We start from the raw sequence: 17,740 nt of genomic DNA, 5'->3' as shown, positions 1-17,740 counted from the left end.
TCTGTGAGACAGCAGTGTTAACCCAGGACACTGGCACTGTGAGACAGCAGTGTTAACCCGTGTCCCTGGCTCTGTGAGACAGCAGTGTTAACCCGGGTCCCTGGCACTGTGAGACAGCAGTGTTAACCCGGATCCCTGGCACTGTGAGGCAGCAGTGTTAACCCAGGTCCCTGGCATTGTGAGGCAGCAGTGTTATCCCGGGTACCTGGCACTGTGAGACAGCAGTGTTAACCCGGGTCCCTGGCACTGTGAGACAGCAGTGTTAACCCGGGTGCCTGGCACTGTGAGGCAGCAGTGTTAATCCGGGTCACTGGCACAGTGAGGCAGCAGTGTTAACCCGGGTCCCTGGCACTGTGTGACAGCAGTGTTAACACGGGTCCCTGGCACTGTGAGACGGCAGTGTTAACCCGGGTCCCTGGCTCTGTGAGACAGCAGTGTTAACCCGGGACCCTGGCACTGTGAGGCAGCAGTGTTAACCCGAGTCCCTGGGACTGTGAGACAGCAGTGTTAACCCTGGTCACTGGCACTGTGAGGCAGCAGTGTTAACCCTGGTCACTGGCACTGTGAGGCAGCACTGTTAACCCAGGTCCCTGGCACTGAGAGACAGCAGAGTTAACCCGGGTCCCTGGCACTGTGAGACAGCAGTGTTAACCAGGGGCCCTGGCTCTGTGAGACAGCAGTGTTAACCCGGGACCCTGGCACTGTGAGGCAGCAGTGTTAACCCGAGTCCCTGGGACTGTGAGACAGCAGTGTTAACCCTGGCCACTGGCACTGTGAGACAGCAGTGTTAACCCGGGTCCCTGGCACTGTGAGACAGCAGTGTTAACCCGGGTCCCAGGCACTGTGAGACAGCAGTGTTAACCCGGGTCCCTGGCACTGTGAGACAGCAGTGTTAACCCGGGTCCCTGGCTCTGTGAGACAGCAGTGTTAACCCGGGTCCCTGGCACTGTGAGGCAGCAGTGTTAATCCGGGTCCCAGGCACTGTGAGACAGCAGTGTTAACCCGGGTCCCTGGCACTGTGAGACAGCAGTGTTAACCCGGGTCCCTGACACTGTGAGACAGCATTGTTAACCCAGGTCCCTGACACTGTGAGACAGCAGTGTTAACCCGGGTCCCTGGCCCTGTGAGACAGCAGTGTTAACCTGGGTCCCTGGCTCTGTGAGACAGCAGTGTTAATCCATGTACCTGGCACTGTGAGACAGCAGTGTTAACCTGGGTCGCTGGCTCTGTGAGACAGCAGTGTTATCACGGGTCTCTGGCACTGTGAGACAGCAGTGTTAACTCGGGTCCCTGGCTCTGTGAGACAGCAGTGTTAACCCGGGTCACTGGCACTGTGAGACAGCAGTGTTATCCCGGGTCCCTGACACTATGAGGCAGCAGTGTTAACCCGGGTCGCTGGCTCTGTGAGACAGCAGTGTTAACCCGGGTCGCTGGCACTGTGAGACAGCAGTGTTAACCCGGGTCCCTGGCACTGTGAGACAGCAGTGATAACCCGGGTTCTTGTCACTGTGAGACAGCAGTGTTAACCCGGGTCTCTGGCACTGTGAGACAGCAGTGTTAACCCGGGTCCCTGGCTCTGTGAGACAGCAGTGTTAACCCAGGACACTGGCACTGTGAGACAGCAGTGTTAACCCGTGTCCCTGGCTCTGTGAGACAGCAGTGTTAACCCGGGTCCCTGGCACTGTGAGACAGCAGTGTTAACCCGGATCCCTGGCACTGTGAGGCAGCAGTGTTAACCCAGGTCCCTGGCATTGTGAGGCAGCAGTGTTATCCCGGGTACCTGGCACTGTGAGACAGCAGTGTTAACCCGGGTCCCTGGCACTGTGAGACAGCAGTGTTAACCCGGGTGCCTGGCACTTTGAGGCAGCAGTGTTAATCCGGGTCAGTGGCACAGTGAGGCAGCAGTGTTAACCCGGGTCCCTGGCACTGTGAGACAGTAGTGTTAACACGGGTCCCTGGCACTGTGAGACAGCAGTTTTAACCCGGGTCCCTGGCTCTGTGAGACAGCAGTGTTAACACGGGACCCTGGCACTGTGAGGCAGCAGTGTTAACCCGAGTCCCTGGGACTGTGAGACAGCAGTGTTAATCCGGGTCCCTGGCACTGTGAGGCAGCACTGTTAACCAGGGGCCCTGGCTCTGTGAGACAGCAGTGTTAACCCGGGTCCCTGGCACTGTGAGACAGCAGTGTTAACCCGGGTCCCTGGCACTGTGAGACAGCAGTGTTAACCCGGGTCCCTGGCACTGTGAGACAGCAGTGTTAACCCGGGTCCCTGGCACTGTGAGGCAGCAGTGTTAACCCTGTTCACTGGCACTGTGAGGCTGCAGCGTTAACCCTGTTCACTGGCACTGTGAGACAGCAGTGTTAACCAGGGTCCCTGGCACTGTGAGACAGCAGTGTTAAACCGGGTCCCTGGCACTGTGAGGCAGCAGTGTTAACCCGGGTACCTGGCACTGTGAGACAGCAGTGTTAGCCCTGTTCACTGGCACTGTGAGACAGCAGTGTTAACCCGGGTCCCTGGCACTGTGAGACAGCAGTGTTAACCCGGGTCCCTGGCACTGTGAGACAGCAGTGTTATCCCGGGTCCCTGGCACTGTGAGACAGCAGTGTTAGCCCTGTTCACTGGCACTGTGAGACAGCAGTGTTAACCCGGGTCCCTGGCACTGTGGGACAGCAGTGTAAACCCGGGTCCCTGGCTCTGTGAGACAGCAGTGTTAACCCGGGTCCCTGGCACTGTGAGACAGCTGTGTTTCCCCGGGTCCCTGGCACTGTGAGACAGCAGTGTTAACCCTGGTCCCTGGCACTGTGAGACAGCAGTGTTAACCCGGGTCCCTGGCACTGTGAGACAGCAGTGTTAACCCAGGTCCCTGGCACTGTGAGACAGCAGTGTTAACCCGGGTCACTGGCCACTGCAGTACCGCTCCTGGCCACTGCAGTACCACTCCTGGCCACTGCAGTACCGCTCCTGGCCACTGCAGTACCGCTCCTGGCCAATGCAGTACCGCTCCTGGCCACTGCAGTACCGCTCCTGGCCACTGCAGTACCACTCCTGGCCACTGCAGTACCGCTCCTGGCCACTGCAGTACCGCTCCTGGCCACTGCAGTACCGCTCCGGGCCACTGCAGTACCACTCCTGGCCACTGCAGTACCGCTCCTGGCCACTGCAGCGCCACTCTTGGCCACTGCAGTACCGCTCCTGGCCACTGCAGTACCGCTCCTGGCCACCGCAGTACCGCTCCTGGCCACTGCAGTACCACTCCTGGCCACTGCAGTACCGCTCCTGGCCACTGCAGCGCCGCTCTTGGCCACTGCAGTACCGCTCCTGGCCACTGCAGTACCGCTCCTGGTCACTGCAGTACCGCTCCTGGCCACCGCAGTACCGCTCCTGGCCACTGCAGTACCGCTCCTGGCCACTGCAGTACCGCTCCTGGCCACTGCAGCGCCGCTCCTGGCCACTGCAGTACCGCTCCTGGCCACTGCAGTACCGCTCCTGGCCACTGCAGTACCACTCCTGGCCACTGCAGTACCGCTCCTGGCCACTGCAGTACCGCTCCTGCCCACTGCAGTACCGCTCCTGGCCACTGCAGTACCGCTCCTGGCCACTGCAGTACCACTCCTGGCCACTGCAGTACCGCTCCTGGCCACTGCAGTACCGCTCCTGGCCACTGCAGTACTGCTCCTGGCCACTGCAGTAATGCTCCTGGCCACTGCAGTACCGCTGCTGGCCACTGCAGCGCCGCTCTTGGCCACTGCAGTACCGCTCCTGGCCACTGCAGTACCGCTCCTGGCCACTGCAGCGCCGCTCTTGGCCACTGCAGTACCGCTCCTGGCCACTGCAGTACCACTCCTGGCCACTGCAGTACCTCTCCTGGCCACTGCAGTACCGCTCCTGGCCACTGCAGCGCCGCTCCTGGCCACTGCAGTACTGCTCCTGGCCACTGCAGTACCGCTCCTGGCCACTGCAGCACCGCTCCTGGCCACTGCAGTACTGCTCCTGGCCACTGCAGCGCCGCTCTTGGCCACTGCAGTACCGCTCCTGGCCACTGCAGTACCGCTCCTGGCCACTGCAGTAACCGCTCCTGGCCACTGCAGTACCGCGCCTGCCTACTGCAGTACCGCGCCTGGCCACTGCAGTACCGCGCCTGGCCACTGCAGTACCGCTCCTGGCCACTGCAGTACCGCACCTGGCCACTGCAGTACCGCTCCTCGCCACTGCAGTACCGCTCCTGGCCACTGCAGTACCGCTCCTGGCCACTGCAGTACCGCTCCTGGCCACTGCAGTACCGCTCCTGGCCACTGCAGTACCGCTCCTGGCCACTGCAGTACCGCTCCTGGCCACTGCAGTACCGCTCCTGGCCACTGCAGTACCGCTCTTGGCCACTGCAGTACCGCTCTTGGCCACTGCAGTACCGCTCCTGGCCACTGCAGTACCGCTCCTGGCCACTGCAGTACCGCTCCTGGTCACTGCAGTACCGGTCCTGGCCACTGCAGTACCGCTCCTGGCCACTGCAGTAATGCTCCTGGCCACTGCAGTACCGCTCCTGACCACTGCAGTACCGCTCCTGGCCACTGCAGTGCCGCTCCTGGCCACTGCAGTACCGCTCCTGGCCACTGCAGTACCTCGCCTGGCCACTGCAGTACCGCTCCTGGCCACTGCAGTAATGCTCCTGGCCACTGCAGTACCGTGCCTGCCTACTGCAGTACCGCTCCTGGCCACTGCAGTACCGCTGCTGGCCACTGCAGTACCGCTCCTGGCCACTGCAGTACCGCTCCTGTCCACTGCAGTAATGCTCCTGGCCACTGCAGTACCGCTCCTGGCCACTGCAGTACCGCTCCTGGCCACTGCAGTACCGCTCCTGGCCACTGCAGTACCGCTCCTGGCCACTGCAGTACTACTCCTGGCCACTGCAGCACCGCTCCTGGCCACTGCAGTACCGCTCCTGGCCACTGCAGCACCGCTCCGAGCCGGGTTGGAGATCTGGCGACCAATCCCACAGGCAGGACTTCCTTTGAAGGGTAGGACGGGAATCCCATCCTCTACCAAGTCGGCCAAAACTCACTGTCCAGTGGGAATTCGAGAGTCAGCGTGATCCCCTTTCCTTAAAATCCTCCCCACTGTCTCTTTCCAGTCTGGAACTAACACAGCGAGAACTCAGGAACAATCCAGCAGCTGGTTTAGCACAGGGCTAAATGGCGGGCTATGAAAGCAGACCAAGGCAGGCCAGCAGCACGGTTCAATTCCTGTCCCGGCCTCCCCGAACAGGTGCCGGAATGTGGCGACTAAGGGCTTTTCACAGTAACTTCATTTGAAGCCGACTTGTGACAATAAGCGATTTCCATTTTCTCATTTCATCCCACACGGACCTCTCCGTGATTTCACATTGAACAACTTCAATACTCTGCGCTCTGTGTCGAGGGCAGCAAAACGCCTGCAGCCGCACACTGTGACCGTTCTATATAAAACCAGACGGAAACGGGGTAGTGTGGACATCGTGGATCCTCTCGTGGTGGCAGATTGCTTTTTCTGGGTCCAGGGGTCCCATTAATCCTTTCTTCCATCGGGAGAATTTCAGTGGGAGCACAGTTAGGGACACAGCCAGGAGCAGGATGCCGATTCCCGCCAGGTGGGACAGCAGGCGCACCCATGGGTGAATTTGGATGAATCCTAATCGCAGAGGTCCTCCCACCAGTAGACAATTGGTCCCAATTTCTTGTAGATTTTCGGGCAGAAGTGTATCAACTTTTTAAAGTACTTCCCCAAAGTCTGTCTAAATTCCTGGCGACGTTTCTCAGTGTTTTCTCTCTCCTGTGTGTGTCCACCATCTCAACTAATCCAATCAAAGAACAAAGAACAAAGAAATGTACAGCACAGGAACAGGCCCTTCGGCCCTCCAAGCCTGCACCGACCATACTGCCCGTCTAAACTAAAAAGGGTCAGGAGGGGCTTGTTCTCTATCTGACGTTTCAAACACACACAACAAATCCCACTCCCTATTCTCAGTGTAGCAGGCAGCTCCCAGTGTATAAGATGGAGACAAGGTGATAAAAGGTGTGGATAAAGTAGACAGGGAGCAGATGCTTCCTCTTATGGGGAATTCGGAAACGAGACGTCTCAGACTTTAGATCAGAGGAAGAAAGTTTAAAACAGATTTGAGGTGAAACTACTTCTCCCAAAGGGTTGAGAATCTGTGGAATTCGCCCCCACACCCAAAGATGTGCAGGGTGGGTGAATTGGCCACACTAAATTGCCCCTTAATTGGAAAAAATGAATTGGGTACTCTAAATTTATTTATTTAATTAAATTTAAGGGGGAGTTCGACAGATTTTCAATTGGTAATGGGGGTGAAGGGTTATGGAGAACGGGCAGGACGGTGGAGTTGAGGTCAGGATGGCATCAGCCATGATCGAATGGCGGAACAGGGTCAAAGGGCAAATGCCCAAATTCTGCTCCTTGATATCTGATCGAATCTTATTAGCAACGCCACCCCTCAGGGAGATGAAATGAAATGAAAATCCCTTATTGTCACACGTAGGCTTCAAATGAAGTTACTGTGAAAAGCCCCTAGTCGCCACATTCCGGCGCCTGTTCGGGGAGGCTGGTACGGGAATTGAACCGTGCTGCTGGCCTGCCTTGGTCTGCTTTAAAAGCCTGCTCTTTAGCCCTGTGCTAAACCAGCCCCAATGTGGACTTTGGGGGATTGTGTGCAATGGGCTCCGTCAGCTCAGTTGCATCTCTTCAATATTCAAACTGTCTCAATGTGTCTCTGAAATCCAGCCCGGTCCCAGTTAGTGAGTTGTCCTGTGATGTGGGCCAGTGTCATGGAGACCAGGATAGAGCCATGGGGAGGGGGTTGCTTTGGGCAGTACGACAGATTGGGTGATAGTAGATCAGGGCCTGATTTACACTCCAATCCATTCCACCAGAGTCAATGGGAATGAAAATGGAGCTGCTGCCCAGGATGGGTTTCAGGCCCTGCTTTACCCTCCAGCCTGTGCTGTCTGATTGGATCTCAGCTGGCCCAATAGGTGGCTGGTGTACGCTCACACATTGGTGCTCCTGTCCAAGACAAATTTAAACTGCTGCTGGAATCCCCACTGAGTTATCCAATCACACCTCGCTGTCAATGAGGCTACAACAGGCAGATTAACCTCGCAGGTCTGGGAAGTGGGAACAATCCACGTTCCTCTCCAAAAACTCAATCTCCATTTTCCCACTGCCGCTGGCTTGAAATCCTGGAACTGACAACTTAACGATGTTGGTGTGTCTGCACCACATGGAACGCAGCGTTTACAAACAGGGCTCATCGCCATCTTCGAACAAAGAACAAAGAACAAAGAAATGTGCAGCACAGGAACAGGCCCTTCGGCCCTCCAAGCCCGTGCCGACCATGCTGCCCGACTAAACTACAATCTTCTACACTTCCTGGGTCCGTATCCTTCTATTCCCATCCTATTCATGTATTTGTCAAGATGCCCCTTAAATGTCCCTATCGTCCCTGCCTCCACTACCTCCTCCGGTAGTGAGTTCCAGGCACCCACTACCCTCTGCGTAAAAAACTTGCCTCGTACATCTACTCTAAACCTTGCCCCTCTCACCTAAAACCTGTGCCCCCTAGTAATTGACTCCTCTACCCCGGGGAAAAGCCTCTGACTATCCACTCTGTCTATGCCCCTCATAATTTTGTAGACCTCTATCAGGTCGCCCCTCAACCTCCTTCGTTCCAGTGAGAACAAACCGAGTTTATTCAACCGCTCCTCATAGCTAATGCCCTCCATACCAGGCAACATTCTGGTAAATCTCTTCTGCACCCTCTCTAAAGCCTCCACATCCTTCTGGTAGTGTGGTGACCAGAATTGAACACTATACTCCAAGTATGGCCTAACTAAGGTTCTATACAGCTGCAACATGACTTGCCAATTCTTATACTCAATGCCCTGGCCAATGAAGGCAAGCATGCCGTATGCCTTCTTGACTACCTTCTCTACCTGTGTTGCCCCTTTCAGTGACCTGTGGACATGTACTCCTAGATCTCTTTGACTTTCAATACTCTTGAGGGTTCTACCATTCACTGTATATTCCCTACCTGCATTAGACCTTCCAAAATGCATTACCTCACATTTGTCCGGATTAAACTCCATCTGCCATCTCTCCGCCCAAGTCTCCAAACAATCTAAATCCTGCTGTATCCTCTGACAGTCCTCATCGCTATCCGCAATTCCACCAACCTTTGTGTCATCTGCAAACTTACTAATCAGACCAGTTACATTTTCCTCCAAATCATTTATATATACTACAAAGAGCAAAGGTCCCAGCACTGATCCCTGTGGAACACCACTGGTCACAGCCCTCCAATTAGAAAAGCATCCTTCCATTGCTACTCTCTGCCTTCTATGACCTAGCCAGTTCTGTATCCACCTTGCCAGCACACCCCTGATCCCGTGTGACTTCACCTTTTGTACTAGTCTACCATGAGGGACCTTGTCAAAGGCCTTACTGAAGTCCATATAGACAACATTCAGTGCCCTACCTGCATCAATCATCTTAGTGACCTCCTCGAAAAACTCTTATCAAGTTAGTGAGACACGACCTCCCCTTCATAAAACCATGCTGCCTCTCACTAATACTTCCATTTGCTTCCAAATGGGAGTAGATCCTGTCTCGAAGAATTCTCTCCAGTAATTTCCCTACCACTGAAGTAAGGCTCACCGGCCAGTAGTTCCCTGGATTATCCTTGCTACCCTTCTTAAACAGAGGAACAACATTGGCTATTCTCCAGTCCTCCGGGACATCACCTGAAGACAGTGAGGATCCAAAGATTTCTGTCAAGGCCTCAGCAATTTCCTCTCCAGCCTCCTTCAGTATTCTGGGGTAGATCCCATCAGGCCCTGGGGACTTATCTACCTTAATATTTTTTAAGACACCCAACACCTCGTCTTTTTGGATCTCAATGTGACCCAGGCTATCTACACACCCTTCTCCAGACTCAACATCGACCAATTTCTTCTCTTTTGTGAATACTGATGGAAAGTATTCATTTAGTACCTCGCCCATTTCCTCTGGCTCCACACATAGATTCCCTTGCCTATCCTTCAGTGGGCCAACCCTTTCCCTGGCTACCCTCTTGCTTTTTATGTACGTGTAAAAAGCCTTGGGATTTTCCTGAACCCTATTTGCCAATGACTTTTCGTGACCCCTTCTAGCCCTCCTGACTCCTTGCTTAAGTTCCTTCCTACTTTCCTTATATTCCACACAGACTTCGTCTGTTCCCAGCCTTTTAGCCCTGACAAATGCCTCCTTTTTCTTTTTGACGAGGCCTACAATATCTCTCGTTATCCAAGGTTCCCGAAAATTGCCGTATTTATCCTTCTTCCTCACAGGAACATGCCGGTCCTGAATTCCTTTCAACTGACACTTGAAAGCCTCCCACATGTCAGATGTTGATTTGCCCTCAAACATCCGCCCCCAGTCTAGGTTCTTCAGTTCCCGCCTAATATTGTTATAATTAGCCTTCCCCCAATTTAGCACATTCATCCTAGGACCACTCTTATCCTTGTCCACCAGTACTTTAAAACTTACTGAATTGTGGTCACTGTTCCCGAAATGCTCCCCTACTGAAACATCTACCACCTGGCCGGGCTCATTCCCCAATACCAGGTCCAGTACCGCCCCTTCCATAGTTGGACTGTCCACATATTGTTTTAAGAAGCCCTCCTGGATGCTCCTTACAAACTCTGCCCCGTCTAAGCCCCTGGCACTAAGTGAGTCCCAGTCAATATTGGGGAAGTTGAAGTCTCCCATCAGCACAACCCTGTTGTTTTTACTCTTTTCCAAAATCTGTCTACCTATCTGCTCCTCTATCTCCCACTGGTTGTTGGGAGGCCTGTAGTAAACCCCCAACATTGTGACTGCACCCTTCTTATTCCTGATCTCTACCCATATAGCCTCACTGCCCTCTGAGGTGTCCTCCCGCAGTAGAGCTGTGATATTCTCCCTAACCAGTAGCGCAACTCCGCCACCCCTTTTACATCCCCCTCTATCCCACCTGAAACATCTAAATCCTGGAACGTTTAGCTGCCAATCCTGCCCTTCCCTCAACCAGGTCTCTGTAATGGCAACAACATCATAGTTCCAAGTCCTAATCCAAGCTCTAAGTTCATCTGCCTTACCCGTATTACTTCTTGCATTAAAACATATGCACTTCAGGCCACCAGACCCGCTGTGTTCAGCAACTTCTCCCTGTCTGCTCTGCCTCAGAGCCACACTGTCCCTATTCCCTAGTTCTCCCTCAATGCTCTCACCTTCTGACCTATTGCTCCCGTGCCCACCCCCCTGCCATATTAGTTTAAACCCTCCCGTGTGACACTAGCAAACCTCGCGGCCAGGATATTTATGCCTCTCCAGTTTAGATGCAACCCGTCCTTCTTATATAGTTCACACCTGCCCCGGAAGAGCTCCCAGTGGTCCAGATAACGGAAACCCTCCCTCCTACACCAGCTGTTTAGCCACGTGTTTAGCTGCTCTATCTTCCTATTTCTAGAAGGGAAGGGGGGAGAATAGAAAAGCTATAGTTGTAGGAGATTCAATGGTTAGGGGAATAGATAGGAGATTCTGCGGTCGCGAGCGAGACTCCCGGAAGGTATGTTGCCTCCCGGGTGCCAGGGCCAGGGATGTCTCGGATCGTGTCTTCAGGATCCTTAAGCGGGAGGGGGAGCAGCCAGAAGTCGTGGTGCACATTGGTACCAACGACATAGGTAGGAAAAGGGGTGTGGAGGTAATAAACAAGTTTAGGGAGTTAGGCTGGAAGTTAAAAGCCAGGACAGACAGAGTTGTCATCTCTGGTTTGTTGCCGGTGCCACGTGATAGCGAGGCTAGGAATAGGGAGAGAGTGCAGTTGAACACGTGGCTGCAGGAATGGTGTAGGAGGGAGGGCTTCAGGTATTTGGATAATTGGAGCGCATTCTGGGGAAGGTGGGACCTGTACAAGCAGGACGGGTTGCATTTGAACCAGAGGGGCACCAATATCCTGGGAGGGAGGTTTGCTAGTACTCTTCGGGAGGGTTTAAACTAATTTGGCAGGGGAATGGGAACCGGATTTGTAGTCCAGCAACTAAGGTAGCCGATATTCAGGACGCCAAAGCATGTAATGAGGCAGTGGGGAAGGGAACACTGACAAATTTGCAGGCACGGAGATGGGTTGAAGTGTGTATACTTCAACGCAAGAAGCATCAGGAATAAGGTGGGTGAACTTAAGGCATGGATCGGTACTTGGGACTACGATGTGGTGGCCATCACGGAAACTTGGATAGAAGAGGGGCAGAAATGGTTGTTGGAAGTCCCTGGTTATAGATGTTTCAATAAGATTAGGGAGGGTGGTAAAAGAGGTGGGGGGGTGGCATTATTAATTAGAGATAGTATAACAGCTGCAGAAAGGCAGTTCGAGGAGTATCACCCTATTGAGGTAGTATGGGTTGAAGTCAGAAATAGGAAAGGAGCAGTCACCTTGTTAGGAGTTTTCTATAGGCCCCCCAATAGTAACAGAGATGTGGAGGAACAGATTGGGAAACAGATTTTGGAAAGGTGCAGAAGTCATAGGGTAGTAGTCATGGGCGACTTTAACTTCCCAAATATTGAGTGGAAACTCTTTAGATCAAATAGTTTGGATGGGGTGGTGTTTGTGCAGTGTGTCCAGGAAGCTTTTCTAACACAGTATGTAGATTGTCCGACCAGAGGAGGGGCAATATTGGATTTAGTACTGGGTAATGAACCAGGGCAAGTGATAGATTTGTAAGTGGGGGAGCATTTTGGAGATAGTGACCACAATTCTGTGACTTTCACTTTAGTAATGGAGAGGGATAGGTACGTGCAACAGGGCAAGGCTTACAATTGGGGGAAGGGTAAATACGATGTTGTCAGACAAGAATTGAAGTGCATAAGTTGGGAACATAGGCTGGCAGGGAAGGACACAAGTGAAATGTGGAACTTGTTCAAGGAACAGGTGCTACGTGTCCTTGATATGTATGTCCCTGTCAGGCAGGGAAGAGATGGTCGAGTGAGGGAACAGTGGTTGACAAGAGAGGTTGAATGTCTTGTTAAAAGGAAAAAGGTGACTTATGTAAGGCTGAGGAAACAAGGTTCAGACAGGGCATTGGAGGGATACAAGATAGCCAGGAGGGAACTGAAGAAAGGGATTAGGAGAGCTAAGAGAGGGCATGAACAATCTTTGGCGGGTAGGATCAAGGAAAACCCCAAGGCCTTTTACACATATGTGAGAAATATGAGAATGACTAGAGCGAGGGTAGGTCCGATCAAGGACAGTAGCGGGAGATTGTGTTTTGAGTCTGAAGAGATAGGAGAGGTCTTGAATGAGTATTTTTCTTCTGTATTTACAAATGAGAGGGGCGATATTGTTGGAGAGGATAGTGTGAAACAGATTGGTAAGCTCGAGGAAATACTTGTCAGGAAGGAAGATGTGTTGGGCATTTTGAAAAACTTGAGGATAGACAAGTCCCCCAGGCCTGACGGGATATATCCAAGGATTCTATGAAATTGCAGAGCCGTTGGCAATGAACTTTTCGTCCTCACTGTCAACAGGGTTGGTACCAGGGGATTGGAGAGTGGCGAATGTCGTGCCCCTGTTCAAAAAAGGAACTAGGGATAACCCTGGGAATTACAGGCCAGTTAGTCTTACTTCGGTGGTAGGCAAAGGAATGGAAAGGGTACTGAAGGATAGGATTTCTGAGCATCTGGAAAGACACTGCTTGATTAGGGATAGTCAGCACGGATTTGTGAGGGGTAGGTCTTGCCTTACAAATCTTATTGAATTCTTTGAGGAGGTGACCAAGCATGTGGATGAAGGTAAAGCAGTGGATGTAGTGTACATGGATTTTAGTAAGGCATTTGATAAAGTTCCCCATGGTAGGCTTATGCAGAATGTAAGGAGGCATGGGATAGTGGGAAATTTGGCCAGTTGGATAACGAACTGGCTAACCGATAGAAGTCAGAGAGTGGTGGTGGATGGCAAATATTCAGCCTGGATCCCAGTTACCAGTGGCGTACCGCAGGGATCAGTTCTGGGTCCTCTGCTGTTTGTGATTTTCATTAATGACTTGGATGAGGGAGTTGAAGGGTGGGTCAGTAAATTTGCAGACGATACGAAGATTGGTGGAGTTGTGGATAGTAAGGAGGGCTGTTGTCGGCTGCAAAGAGACATAGATAGGATGCAGAGCTGGGCTGAGAAGTGGCAGATGGAGTTTAACCCTGAAAAGTGTGAGGTTGTCCATTTTGGAAGGACAAATATAAATGCGGAAAATAGGGTCAACGGTAGAGTTCTTGGCAATGTGGAGGAGCAGAGAGATCTTGGGGTCTATGTTCATACATCTTTGAAAGTTGCCACTCAAGTGGATAGAGCTGTGAAGAAGGCCTATGGTGTGCTCGCGTTCATTAACAGAGGGATTGAATTTAAGAGCCGTGAGGTGATGATGCAGCTGTACAAAACTTTGGTAAGGCCACATTTGGAGTACTGTGTACAGTTCTGGTCGCCTCATTTTAGGAAGGATGTGGAAGCTCTGGAAAAGGTGCAAAGAAGATTTACCAGGATGTTGCCTGGAATGGAGAGTCGGTCTTACGAGGAAAGGTTGAGGGTGCTAGGCCTTTTCTCATTAGAGCGGAGAAGGATGAGGGGCGACTTGATAGAGGTTTATAAGATGATCAGGGGAATAGATAGAGTAGACAGTCAGAGACTTTTTCCCCGGGTGGAACACACCATTACAAGGGGACATAAATTTAAGGTGAATGGTGGAAGATATAGGAGGGATATCAGAGGTAGGTTCTTTACCCAGAGAGTAGTGGGGGCATGGAATGCACTGCCTGTCGAAGTAGTTGAGTCGGAAACATTAGGGACCTTCAAGCAGCTATTGGATAGGTACATGGATTACGGTAAAATGATATAGCGTAGATTTATTTGTTCTTAAGGGCAGCACGGTAGCATTGTGGATAGCGCAATTGCTTCACAGCTCCATGGTCCCAGGTTCGATTCCGGCTTGGGTCATTGTCTGTGCGGAGTCTGCACGTCCTCCCCGTGTCTGCGTGGGTTTCCTCCGGGTGCTCCGGTTTCCTCCCACAGTCCAAAGATGTGCGGGTTAGGTGAATTGGCCAATGATAAATTGCCCTTAATGTCCAAATTGCCCTTGGTGTTGGGTTGAGGTGTTGAGTTTGGGTAGGGTGCTCTTTCCAAGAGCCGGTGCAGACTCAAAGGGCCGAATGGCCTCCTTCTGCACTGTAAATTCAATGATAATCTATGATTAATCTAGGACAAAGGTTCGGCACAACATCGTGGGCCGAAGGGCCTGTTCTGTGCTGTATTTTCTATGTTCTATGTTCTATGTTCTAGCCTCACTGGCACGTGGCACAGGGAGTAATCCCGAGATTACAACCCTCAAGGTCCTGTCTTTTAACTTTCTGCCTAGCTCCCTGAACTCCTGCTGCAGGACCTCATGCCCCTTCCTGCCTATGTCGTTAGTACCAATATGTACAACGACCTCTGCCTGTTTGCCCTCCCCCTTCAGGATGCCCTCTACCCGTTCGGAGACATCCTGGACCCTGGCACCAGGGAGGCAACATACCATCCTGGAGTCTCTTTCACGTCGACAGAAGCGCCTATCTGTGCCCCTGACTATAGAGTCCCCTATTACTATTACACTTCTGCGCTTTGACCCTCCCTTCTGAACATCAGAGCCAGCCGTGGTGCCACTGCTCTGGCTGCTGCTGTTTTCCCCCACCAAGAGGACCAAGGAAAGGGTCATAAAAACCAACCTTGTCGACAACTCCCACACCCCAAGAAGCAATAATAAATACCATGTGACCACAATCTGCAATGACCCAACCAAATATGTTCCTGGTTCAAGTTTTTTTACAGCTTCATTTTCCTGCAGGATTGAGGAGCAATGGAACAATTTCAAATATTAAAATCAGCTCCACCTATTGCTCTGAAATGTGGGCCCTGTAAATGTCCCGATGGACAATTGGAATGAGGTTTCAGATCTGCCTTTGGGGCAGTTTTACTTCAGTGGTCAGTGGGTGCCCCAGATCTCCCGGACATTTCCACTGACCTTGTTATTGAGTGAGGCACTCAGCTGATGTGATGACTTTGCATTGACAGAGCCACACACCATCTCCTGGCCTCTCTTCACAGTAACATTTACATGGTGCTTTGCAACTTCTGATGTTGAACTCATGGGAGACGAAGAAAAACATTGTCACAAGCTCAAAGTGACTTCACCTGCACCTGGACAAAGTAAATTGCTGAATTTTCTACCCTGATATTCAAAATGGAGCTGTAATTCTCTCTGACTCTTTATTCCCGGGATTAGTTACACAGATTGTCACAAGCCAGAAGCTGACAGGATTGAGGAGGTGGGTGGTGGGTGTGAGTGTGATTCCTCACAGCAGAGACTGGAGGGAATGATCCCTGGCATCCGGAAAGGGGGCTGGGAAAATATCTGGGTTATTGCAGCTGGGAAAGGTGAAGAGAATTCTGCACCAAAGAATGGCCAAGAGTTTCGATTGTGCCCTGGAGTGACTCAAATAGACCAGGGGCTCTGACTGGACAGACAGTCGGCGGGGATTGAACTATCTGTTCCTGCCCCCCTGTCCAATAGGAGCCCTTCACAACATTAAAAAGATGTGTTGGAGGGCATTTTGTGATACTGGACTATGATATAAATTATAGGTGGCCCTGTCACTACATTTGTGCTCCTATATTACTTTTGAATAGTTCTGATGAAACAAAAGGTACTCATTGGCTTCGATGCCTGTTTAGAAGAGGCAATTTGTCGAAATAGAGAGTGTTTACACAATGCTGTTAATATCAGAAAAGACACAAAATGGTTGTTAGCTATTTCCGCGTATCCGGTGTGACTAGGCGACTGTGCTCAGAGGCTTTACCGGTCGTCCACTCCCGTAGGGTGGCGGGCCTGGCTTGGCACTGTGTCACAATAAATTTCACCACCCGTTATTCACTCAACAGTCTGTGCGCCTCGGATTCCCAACTAACTCTGGCCGTCACGTGAGAGCTCAATTTCCCCTTAATTCAGGCTCGGCATGGGGCCTCGAGCCGCCAATTAGTACTGAAGAAAATGGTACAGCGGACCAACAAAACAAAACCATAAAAAGACATTTTAAACTGAGTCTGTTACTCACTTGGCCTTGATAGCAGATTTGTTGGATGTGACCTCACCGTCCGTCCGCCTCGCCGTGTGACTCTAATTTCTGGCGGTCAACGGTTTGACTACTCGCCTTGTCCACCGGCTCGAGCGGCGTCCGGCTCAGCAACATCCCGCCAGACTACGCCAAATGTTAGAGGTGAAAATATTCACACGAAGGCCTGAGTATCAGTAAAAAAAAGCAGTTTATGTCAGAATTCTGGGAGACAAGGCCTGGGGACTCCGCAGCCTATTGACAGCACCCTTTCTCACTTGAGCTAAGGCGCACACGGGTTAATATACAGATTCAAGGGGCGGAATTAGTTGTTTTCTCAATTACATACAATCAATCAACTATATTCACGTCACACTTATTACATGCGGTACATCAATTTTCCAAGCATTCCCAATTATCACATATATGGTTAAAGTGGGTGTTGTCTTACCCGCCCCTAACTTCATACAGAAGTCATTGAAAACTAACATCATGATGTGTCCTGCCTACAGCTGTAGACCTTGAGCTTATCAAGGATACATTGCAAGTCTTGTTCTGTGAAGCTGTTATCAGCGGCTGTTGGGACACTCTCTATACAGACCCACGCTTGGCTCTCATGAGACAGTTTACAGGGAATGAGGCTTGTTCAGCCATTTTATATCAGGGTGACAGAGACGACACGGTTAACACATCATGGAAAAGAGAGGCACAAGGGCCACTTTTCTGGGGTCCCCCCGGGGAGCCATGAGTCTGGCATTCGGGTAAGAGCAAAATACTCTGGTACAAAATAAACACTGATGAAAGATGGGTGGGATCCCGCGCAGCCCCCGTGGAACAGAGACAATGGTGAGATACACAGAAGTGAGATCAGACAAATAAAACAGGAGTCATCTTAGTTCACCAGTTAGAAGAACAAATGACTGAAATGAAGCCTTCACACCGTTTGGAAAACAGGCTAGTTTCAAGGAATTGAGCTCTGACTCCTTTAAGCACAGCAATAAAGCGAGTAAAGATAGCGGCAGTACAGACTGTGCAAACTGGCAACGACATCACAGAAAACTGCTCCAATTACGGCTAAAGACTGTCCTGGAATGTCTCAAGGAGAGGGGAAAGAATTAGGCTCCCTGGAAATGGACATTTTAAATCAACTAAAAGTTTAGACATATCCAAAGGACAGGGAGGGCAAAAAATCAAATAAAGGAAAGTCCAAAAGATCAGAAAGGGGCTGAAACGCTCAATCAGCTTTTGTTCAGAAATATCTGAGGATGACAAATCCCCCTCCCAAAACGGAAAATGGGGAGTAAAGTCAAAACAAGATTATGGTTCGAAACTTAACAATGGATTCTTGTCCAGAATAACTTCACATCGTTTCGAGCCGTCCAGATAACTCGGCAGTAATTCAATTCAGTTGAAGCAGAAAAAAATATCCATCCAGTAACATCTCTTTCAAACACTGGTTAAATAGCAAACATTGAAAATTGAATTCAGTTTGAAGAACAAGAAAGAAATTTGAGTAACATTGAAGGAAAGAATAAATAAAGTTTGAG

At 51.3% G+C, this 17,740-nt stretch overlaps 1 protein-coding gene across 1 annotated transcript in view; it reads right to left on the bottom strand.

Annotated features, from left to right (window-relative positions):
• Window positions 1–16,247, bottom strand: part of LOC140411220 (uncharacterized) — a 44,994-nt gene extending 28,747 nt beyond the window's left edge. Inside the window, exon 1 of the mRNA XM_072500327.1 lies at window positions 16,197–16,247. The gene's annotated coding sequence lies outside the window, so the exon portion shown is untranslated. The remainder of the gene's footprint in view (window positions 1–16,196) is intronic.
• Window positions 16,248–17,740: the final 1,493 nt, after the last annotated feature.

The sequence above is a fragment of the Scyliorhinus torazame genome, chromosome 4, assembly GCF_047496885.1.
Source record: "Scyliorhinus torazame isolate Kashiwa2021f chromosome 4, sScyTor2.1, whole genome shotgun sequence".
Taxonomy (NCBI): domain Eukaryota; kingdom Metazoa; phylum Chordata; class Chondrichthyes; order Carcharhiniformes; family Scyliorhinidae; genus Scyliorhinus; species Scyliorhinus torazame.
The sequence above is the reverse complement of the archived record's forward strand: the minus strand, read 5'-3'. Positions and strand labels throughout refer to the sequence as shown.